At 34.3% G+C, this 10,387-nt stretch overlaps 1 long non-coding RNA gene across 2 annotated transcripts; it reads left to right on the forward strand.

Annotated features, from left to right (window-relative positions):
• The first annotated feature begins 305 nt into the window (after positions 1-305).
• Positions 306-5,991, forward strand: LOC107521553. Of its 2 annotated transcripts, XR_001599578.2 has the most exons (4): positions 306-2,222; positions 2,330-2,445; positions 2,888-2,935; positions 4,692-5,991. It is a non-coding gene; the product is annotated as an uncharacterized LOC107521553 (long non-coding RNA). The 2 variants fall into 2 exon arrangements; XR_001599576.2 differs by having other exon boundaries at positions 306-2,445.
• Positions 5,992-10,387: the final 4,396 nt, after the last annotated feature.

Here is a 10,387-nt window from a genome sequence, read left to right on the forward strand (position 1 = left end):
CCACTGACCCAAAAGGGGACAATTTAAAGATGAAAATTAAAGAAAAATAGCAGTAGGAAATTATAACCCATGGAATGGGAAATTAAAACCATGAGTCATTACAGGCATAAATAGATGAAAAGTTTGTAGAGCAACAGACACTTACGTCCTACAAAATACTTACTAATTGCAAAGAGAGAATATAGTGGAGAGGCCTGGTGGATATCACCTGAATCAAGTGAAAAAGTAATGCAACATTAGTAATGGGACAAATCAAATCAAAATTGTGCACAATCTCATAGAATAAAATGAGACTAACACAGTTACTTAGGTGTTATGCCTGCTAAAAATGAATATTCTGAATCTAATTATGAGAACAACAGATAAATCTACAGTGAGAGAAATTCTACAAAAGCACGTGCTTATAAATCCTCAAATGTTAGAAACCATGAAAGTCAATGAGAGACTGAAGCACTGTCCCAACGTGTGGTTCTGAATTGGACTTCTTGCTCCACATGACGTTATCTTCTTTTCTTTCTCTCTTTTTTTTCATTTTTGTAGAAAATGCATGCACATATGATTTAAGTATTTGAAGGTAATTGAATGAAACATCAGGTTAGTAACTTACTTTCAAATATTTCAGGGAAAGGTGATTTCTACTGTAGTCGCAAGTAAGTTTGTGATTGCTTCAAAATTAAAAAAATGTATTTTATAAAATATACATACTTAAACATTTTAGATGTTGATCGTTATGATAATTATTAAAAGGCACTTTGGTAGGTTTATGGCAGTGACATGGATACATGTCAGAATACATTTGTCAGACCCATAGAATGTACAACACTAAGAATAAACCCTAATGTAAACTATGGATTTTGGGTGATTATGATGTGTTAATGAAGGTTCATCAATGATAACAAATGACCACTGTGGCGGGGGATGTCGATCATGGCTAAGCATGTGTGGGGGCACAGATAACGTAGGAAATATCTGTATTTTCCCCTCAATTTTGCAGTGAACCTGAAACTGTCTTAAGAAATAAAATCTTCATAAAAAATGTGCTTGGTAGACTAAAATTGTGTTAACCGGAATGCATGAGGCATAATGTTCTAATTAATTCAACTTAATGGTCAACCAAGTGAAAAATGAAAATTCCCTTCTTCTTAAATCTCTGTTTGGCATCTTTCCAAATATATCAATATGCATCACTGCCTCAGGACTCTGGGTTAAATGCACTTGAAATAAGTGTGTTTGAGAATCTACATGTGTCATAGCATGTCATCTATCAATGTCCTTTCTAAAGTCTTTCAGTGGAGTTATTCAAGGTGGAACAGACTAAGTTAAATCTGTGATTTTTCAAAAGATATGACTTCCAAAGTTACTTTCAGGAATAAATCCTTGACGCTGGCTATGGCAAGTGAAAAATATGGCTATCATTGATGGACTCAGAAGATCTGGTTTTCTTATCAAAAAGAAAAATTTGGCTTTGGTGTCCAAATTTTCTTCCCCTGTCACTTAGCTAAGAATATCTGGCAATATAAGCATTGAATTCTCTTCTAATGCCTGTGATGGAATGCTCTATAAGCCTTAGCCTGTTTGGTTTCTTTTCCTCAGAGTTTTTATTGTAAAATAAAAGTTATACTGATAGTACTTACGTGACAGAGTTCTTACGTGGACCATGAGAATAAAGTATGTGGAAGGAAAGAGCGTTCATAAAAAGTGGCACACTTAGATATATACGATTAGTGGATGGGACTTATTCCAAGTATCTCCATTTACTTAGTTTTCCCCCACTGAGGACATCAGCATCTTGATGTTGAGTCAGTCAGGATTCATTCAATTTCTGAAAGGAATCTTTTTATAAAACTCAGGGAAAACAATAGAAAGACTTTTTTAGATGTGACTGAACATGCTCCACAGAACGAGATCCTCATTTACTTCACTGAATTCAAAATAAACAAATAATGATTGTACAGAATAATGTAAATATAATATGCACTAGAGTTTCGAGTTATTTTCTTCTTTCTCTTCTCGGGTGACACCTCTAAACAAGGAATACCTCAGAGAATGTGTGAACTCCATTCTAGTTCAGGCCGGATTATTCAGTTGTTTCTCCATCTGATTTGTATTTCTCAGGTGCTCTACCATTCTCCACTGAGCTGTGATGTCCTCCTGTCAGAGATAGTAAAAATTACAGAGCTACTTCTCATTCTCTGTCTGCAATGGCTCAATTTGATTTTAAGGTAACAGAGTCTGTATTAATTGTGTCACAATGGGGAAATTCAGTCTGCTTCAATTATTAAACTGGGAAACATCAGGTCCTCTCGTTGCTTAAGTTGTTGTTTTGCAGCTCTATATTTCTCATTAATCTGGAGAATCTGTGATCTCACAAATACCTGCACTGTTTTGAACAGACTCTCTGCTATCATCTGACCCTGGGAAAGTATTTTCATCATTAAAAGCCAGGTAAAAATAGCCTGATGGAGGCATGGCCCCCCACTACACTACTCATTATCATGTTTTTAAGACATTTATTAGGTGACTAAAGTGCAAAATTTAACTGCTATTTTCTTTAATAATCCATGCTATGAGGGTACAGTTTCACATATATTAATTTATTATTAATAATTAAATATTAATTTTCCTATAATATTATGGAGAACTTCATGGGAAAGGATAAGTAAGGGCAGTACTTCTCTCCAGACAGCATTTAAGGTAGTGAGGATATCCAAGTCACTACTTGTGCTGAATAATTCATTTCTCACGCTGTCTTTTGGCACTGAACAGATCATGTTTTCAAGCCTTTGAGTCATAAAGACCAGCATTATGAAGAGAGTTTTTAGATTAAAAAAAATGACATTCTTCATATTTTCATGGTGTTTCACTGAATTTTTTGCTTATCACTCAGCCTCTTCACAAGGTTGCACTCATGGCTAAATGATCACCAGTTAAATGAGTAAGTTTTATGCTCTCCCCTCCTATCCCATCCTGCCTGAAAAAGTAAACATCCTTAGATACTAATGCCAATATTAATAAATTGAATTAAAAAAACAGAACTTTTTGTATAATTTGTAGTCATCATTATATATCGAATGGCATGCAATTATTTTTCAAATTAAAGTTTTAAAATAAGATAATTTGAACTCAAATTAATCCCATTGGGACTATTAGACTAATATCATATCTGCAAAATTTAAATGTTGAAATACTGAATTAGAGAAAGTAATGAGAGGTTTCAAAGTTTATAGAAATGATGATAAATCATAAGTGAGGAAATTGTTCTAAGCAAATCAACATAAAATTTTCTGTCAAGATTATATTTCACATACTGTAATAGAAACTTGATTAGGAAGTTCTGAACTGGAAATTTATTTGTCATGGATAACAAAAACCTGGAGATGGGGCATCCAGGGCTAACATGGCAACTGCCCAATTCTCCTTCCAATATCCTGGTCAGGTCTGCTTGGTATGTGGCATGAAATAATCTCTAGCCTTTCTACATCAGCATATCTTGACTATGTCCCAGGAAGGAGTGAAAGGCAAAAGGGCAAAGGGTGAAATCACACTCAATGACTTCCTTTACATCTCCTTGCCAGAAGCATGACCTGTGGCTGCTACCCTAGTAGCATCAAATTCTGCAAAGCTAAGCATTTTAAACTGGCTGTGTTGCCATCAACAGCAAAGTAGGATTCTGTGAGTCAAAAAAAGAAATGAAGAATGGACATTAGGCAGGGCACTAGCTAAATTAAATAGAATCACGTAAAAATAATAATCATCAGGTTCCAGAATATTTTTTGAATTTTGTTTAGTGAAATATGTATCCCTTATTACAACTTATAGAATGAGAAGAATATTTCATAGATGAGATAGTGTGACTTAATATATGATAATACTTATCTGTGAATTTCAGGAGCTTATTTTTAATGCTTATAATTATTCATCTTCTGACAAATGAAAAAGATACACCTCAAATGACCTCTGCTATTTCTTTCATGTTCTTTTATAATTAACATACTTAGTACTTCTGGGATTGATGGATTAAAGGAGACATTTACATATTAAGAATTAGTTAAAAGTAATTTGAATAATTACTTTTACATTTTACACAGTTATTTTGATTTAGAAAGACAACAAAGTTTGAGTTATATTTGTTGTTTTATGTTGTGCCAACATTAGAAATTAAATATACATTAAAATAGGTTTTAAAACTAATGTGATTCATTAGAAAATATGCAAAATGTTTGTTTCATAAGTGTTAATGAGCATTAATCAATGTTCTCATAAATTATCTTTACTACCAACAGCTTCCATTCCAATTTATAAGGCAGAACAAACTAGCGCATTTTGGGTAAATTTGAGCTCTTATAAGAGTTACTCCAGGTAAATTGTTAATTAAAGTTAATTATTAATGTATTAATTTATCAAATTATGTCTTTCCCTATTAAAAATAATTATAAAATTACTAAATTCTGTTTTTTATTGCTTGTATATATCTTGCCTCATTTAAATACTTGTTATAGTAGGCATTAATCTAAGTCCTAGTAAGTAGAATATAGTCTATTTTTTAGATATTATATAAATGTGTGTGTTGGGGGGAAGTAATACAGAAAATAAGAAGTTTGGTAAAAGGAAAAAAATAATCTTTAAGACTATAAGCCTTTTTATATTACTGAAGATTATTTGCTGAAAAATCAAGGTTTTCCATTTTCCAGATCACTGTTCAGAGAATCATGGGATCCTACAGAAATGAATGAAAGTGAGGACAGTCCTTACAGAGATGACCCTGGTATGGAATATATAAAAGAAACTCAGAAAAAAAAAAAAAAAAGAACAACTTTATGTTCAGCCCAACTTGTGTAGAGTCCCAATAAAACTTTCCCTTCTTCCCTTCATTATGATCTGATTTAAATCTACTCAAAAAAAAAAAAAAAAAAGGAGCACACCCCTCAAACGTTATGTGAAATATTTGGAGCTATGAATAACATTGCACACGTTCACTGTGACCAAAATGAAAACAAATGGCAAAAGAAATATGGAGGGGAAAAGAATGAGAGAAAGAAAACATAAAGTCAAGAAAAGAAGATACCGAATGACATCAGTAAGATGACAAAGTAGGAGATACCAGCCCTCAGGCTCTTGCCGAAAACAACTAACTATTCAAAAATGAAAATAGCTCTGGGAGAGCTCAGAAACACAGGGGAGCGACAAACCTGAGAATAACCGCACAAAAAGAAGGTAGGAGAGGAGTTTCATCTTGCTTGCAGTGTCCCATCCCCTATCCTTTGCTCAGTGCTGAGAGGGAACTCCCTCCTGGCCCAAAAGTTGTCCTTGAGGAAAAAGAAAAGCAGAGTGAGCATCCAACTCCTCTAGACTTTTCTGAGTACTGCCCAGAAGACCTGCTTTTGTTTTACCCCATCTTTCTGGAGAAAAAAGAACAAAGCTGGAACCATTACGTTTTCTAATTTCAAATTATATTCCCAAGTTACAACAATAAAGAGTATTGTACTGACATACAAACACATAAACCAATGGAATAGAATAGAGAGATCAGAAATAAACCCACGCATATGTGGTCAACTAATCTTTGATGAGGGTGCTGAAATACACAATGGGGAAACGATAGTTTCTTCCATAAATGGTGCTGGAGGTGAAATTGAACCAGTGAAAAAATGAATTACTTATGGTTACAAAATAAAATGTCCCTTGGCAAAATTAAAATGTTAGTGTGAGAGTGTATATACTAGTACAACCATGAAAGATCCTTGCAGAGAAGTAGGTGCTGATGGTTATTCTCTGCTTATCTATTTCATCAGGGGGAATATGAATTCTGCTCAAAATTGAAATGTGTCATTATAATGATGGTTTCCATCTATTCATATTATTCATAGTAGTTTTTTCCCAAAATACTTTTATAGAAATTAATTTCTGTTGATGCGAAAAAATATTTGAAGTTCACAATTTCTTCAGTTTTAATGCAATTTCCCTTCCTCCTGTTATATTTAAGTAGAATTCAATAGAACAATTTTAATTAATATATTATGTATCGTCTGTATAATTCCAAAGTCATAATGTTATTTATTTGCATTTATCTGTCTACTTGAATTGTGAAAGGTCTAGAATAATATCCCATTATGTAGTAACAATTCTAGATATTCATGGTAATAAGGATTAAATATTTTAGTCAGTACAGAAATTCTATTTTTGGATTCTTTGCTTGCTGATTTCTGGCTTGAGAGTGCACAGATAATTCAGTGAAACACTCTTTGTTTCCCAGTGTTTCAGTGGTTAACCATAGGGATCTGTGACCTGCAGTATAGCAGAGCCTAAAATTGCAGAGATGGGAAAAGTACAAAATCTGCAAATGAATAACTAGGAAAGCTGACTAGTGCGTCAATCCAATTTCCATTCCTTGAATATTGGACTCATGTAATCTAGCACTTAAGGGCACAGCACTATACATTGGTCATTGGTTCAGTGCATATAATACACTCTGGACCTTTGTGTCTAACCACACCTGGGAAGTGGGGAAAGCACGATCGAGGTCTGGCCTGAAGGCAGCCCTTGTCCCTAGGGGAGGAGGACTGCTGTTGGTGTTAGTAGATATGCTGACAGAGACAATGACAAGAAATTTATAATAGCATGACAAGCACTTGTCATTACTGAATTCTCTGCAGCCAGAAAACACAACAAGCCATGGAGGTCCCAGGGGTCAGGCAGGAGGAATAAGAGAATCTGGTGGCTGGAGCTAATTTTGTCAGCTGGGTCCTCATAACACAAGTTGTGTGAATGTTCTGAAGTAGCTTTGAGGTCTCCAAGATGGAGAAATTTTGCCCAATCTGCTAAAGGAGTAAGTCTATTGGTCAAAAAGTATTCATGTTTTTTGGGTCTCTTTTTAGATTTCTGACCCAACATTCTCCAATCCCACCCCAATGATCAAAATTCTTAGTTATCTAGTTCCTTGCCATTCCTCTGCAGCTGGAATATGCTACTTCTCACTATTTTAGCCTCAAAAATTATGGACTAAATAACATTTTCTGGTTTCATAATATAATACCACAGACATATTGTATCTTCATTTCAACAAAACATTTGATAAGATCTCTTCTGGTATTTTTTTTTTTTCATAATCTTCACCATTACAATTTAGCTTTTTTTTACAATTCCTTATGGACATATTTTCCAGTTATATTGGAATGACTTTAATCTTTGTGATAGTAAAGATTAGTTCCATCAGTTTTACCACTGCTCCTAACATCTTCTAGAACTTTTCCTAGAGTAAAGTTGGCACTAGACTAGAATAAATGTTTAGCCTAGTTTTAGTAGTTATTTGTCTTAAGAATGAAGTATTCTCATGTAATGGAACTCAAAGTGTTTCGAGTTCTGGACATATCTTCCTGATAACATTTTGACATTTCAAGGCAATAACGCAGGAAATTAACTAATTATTCCAGCATTGTATCTTATTGGAGAAAAGACTTGTAACTACTTTTCCCCATGAGTGTCTACTTGTACTCATTAACTTATTAGCAGCCCTTTTTTCCTACCTCAACCTCCAGCCCAGAAGAAGGGATTAATCTGATTATTCAAATCCAGAGATTCTGATTATACACAATTATTGATGGGCATTACCATGGGTGTGCAATCACTGGTATAGCTTCAAAGCGAAGAACCCAAGATTTCTCATTGTCATTTCCATTTTTGTATCATATTATAAAAATGGTAAACAAAGTCAAGGGTTTCTCTTAAATTTTGGTAGCCTTTCTCTCATTTCATTCTGTGTCTGGGAGGGTAAATGGACTCCAGCTATATCTTTCTCTCTTATACAGATAGGTAGACTAGAGAGCCTGCAGATGTCTATTTAAAACGTAGAAGTCTTAGGGTGAGGAAGGTGTTTAGAAGGTTTCTTTTGGACTCAGCCTAAGCCAGAGGCTGCAATTTATCTTTCAATTAGAGCTATTATTTGGAGAACACAGCAACCAACAAACACAATACTTTTTATTCCTAATCTGTTTTGATCCTTGAGTATTATATTTAATAATCATGTGGCAGTGATTCTTGGCAGTGACGTAGGATTTAAGCTTTTCTAGCCTCCTGTATTACTTGAGGTCCTTCTGAGAAACAGAACCAATAGGAGATTTATTATGAGGAATTGCCTGACGTAATTATGGAGGCTAAGAAGTTGCATAATCTTCTGTCTGCAAGCTGAAGATCCAGGAAAGTCGGTGGTGTAATTCAATCTGAATTTGAAGGCCTGAGAACCTGGGGAGCTGCCTTATTCAAGTTAGAGGGCAGGAGAAGATGAAATGCAATATTCCAATTCAGTCAATAGGGCAAAAAAAGGAGGGGGGTTGAATTCCTCCTTTCTCCACTTATCATCCTAATCAGGCTCCCAGTGAATCAGATAATCCCCACCCACACTGGTGAAGGCATCTACTTTACTGAGTTCACCCACTCAAATGCTAATCTGTCCTGGAAATATCCTCACAGACACACTCAGAAAAAATGTCTAATCCGAATACTTTGTGGCCAGTCAAATTGACACATAAAATTAACCATTGTAATTCCTGACTGCAAAATGATGATAATACCATCAAAATCTATGCTGACCTCTAAGATACCTTAGAACATTCAATGAAAAGTACTGTAATCAGTCATTTATAGACATGTCTATGTTAGCTTTTGCTATACGAGGACAGAGATATGCATTTTATTTCTGTATCTCAAGCAGCTGGTATAGTGCTTGTACGTAGAAGTTATTATTTCGATAAGTGACAAGATAATTCTAAATATGTCATTAATAAAACATGTTTTTTTTTCAGGTATTTGGAGCTTCTTTTAAGGGATCATTTAACTGAGCATGTATTATATACCCTAAAGGCATTATACTCACTTAGAGACAAGGAAATTGAGGCTCCAAGAGATTAAGGGGTTTATCCAAGTTTCCATGCTGAGAAAGTGGCAGAGGTGGGATTCAAACAGAGGTATGTGCAATGCCAGAGCCCGCTGTTGGTCTTGGCACTGCCACTAAGCTAACTCAGGGGTATTGGGCAGTTCCAGTTCTTGTCCTTGGTTAGACAACATTGCCTTATATGACTCAACATTGGTTTTCCTGGCCTGGTAGCAACTTGGCTATTCTTGGTGATGAGATATTTTGATCTGGCGACTGCCATGAAATCATAGTTAACTATAAAATATCTTTTTGAATAATATGTCTCCTCCATTATGTTGTTTATTTACAACAGCTTAGGAGTAAGATGACAGAAGGAAGGGAAAGCAGGAAATCAAAATGTTTAAGGGAGACAAGGGCAGAAACACTTGTAAGGAAGAAACTGAATTCTAGCTTTCATTTAAGAATATATTTTCAAATATATATTATATTAAATATGTTATAGTAAATATATTATATAAAATACATGTAATATAATGATATATAATAAAATATTGTATTATAACATAATATAAAGAAAACTTTATATTCTCAGGCTGGTGATTTCTGCATGGGAGAGGTCAAGGGTATGGAAAATAGAGTTAGAAATACAAAGAACATATCAAGGAAAGCTCGTGTAATGGTAAGCAAGTCATATTATCCTAAGATAATTACTGAAATTCATTCTATAGATTTAGCTTTGAGCTTCTTGGCAGCCAAAGTCAAAATTAGATAAAGATTAGTTATTAATTTTATGTTGTCCAGGAGAAAATTCATTTAGTTGTTAGTGTGACAACCACACTAAGCCCTATTGTTTGTGCACTTAAAGGTTTCTCAAAGAATACTTTTGATGTGGACTTTGCAGCCAGTTATTTTATTCCCTTCTTCTATGAAGATTTCACTGGATCAAATGTTAACATCTCCAGATACCATGGTCTATGAGCTACTATCTCTCCCTCCTGATGAAGTTATAAGTCCTGCCTATTGACTTTCATCTTCAAATGCATGACCTTGTGAATTGATAGTATATTTGTTCCCTTTAGAGAACATCCTGTATCTAAAATCTCTCTAGAACCAGAAAACACAGCAAAAAGTAAGAATCTGTTCCTGGAATATACTATATTTTCCCAGGGGAGCAGGAAGAGGAGAAGGAAATATGTGCCAAAAGCAAAATTCTATTTTCCTCGTCATATGCCAGAGAAACATATTTTTATTTTTAGGTGAGTAGTTAATTTATAAGAATTCCCGGGCATCAGAAAGTGCCCCTAAATCATTTCAATTTTAAAATACTTATTCTCCTTCTCAGTAGCTGAGGATTCAGTTATTTTCATTTAATTAATATTTCATCATTTTTTTTAATCATTAACACTTTAATGTGAATATGTTCTCTCCAGCCAGAGAATTATCTCAGAAAATATCTTAGGTATAATGAGAGACAAATGACAAATTAAATATACTTTAGATGGGAAAAAATTAGAAACA

This window comes from Rousettus aegyptiacus, unplaced genomic scaffold (genome assembly GCF_014176215.1).
Source record: "Rousettus aegyptiacus isolate mRouAeg1 unplaced genomic scaffold, mRouAeg1.p scaffold_m13_p_4, whole genome shotgun sequence".
Lineage (NCBI taxonomy): Eukaryota > Metazoa > Chordata > Mammalia > Chiroptera > Pteropodidae > Rousettus > Rousettus aegyptiacus.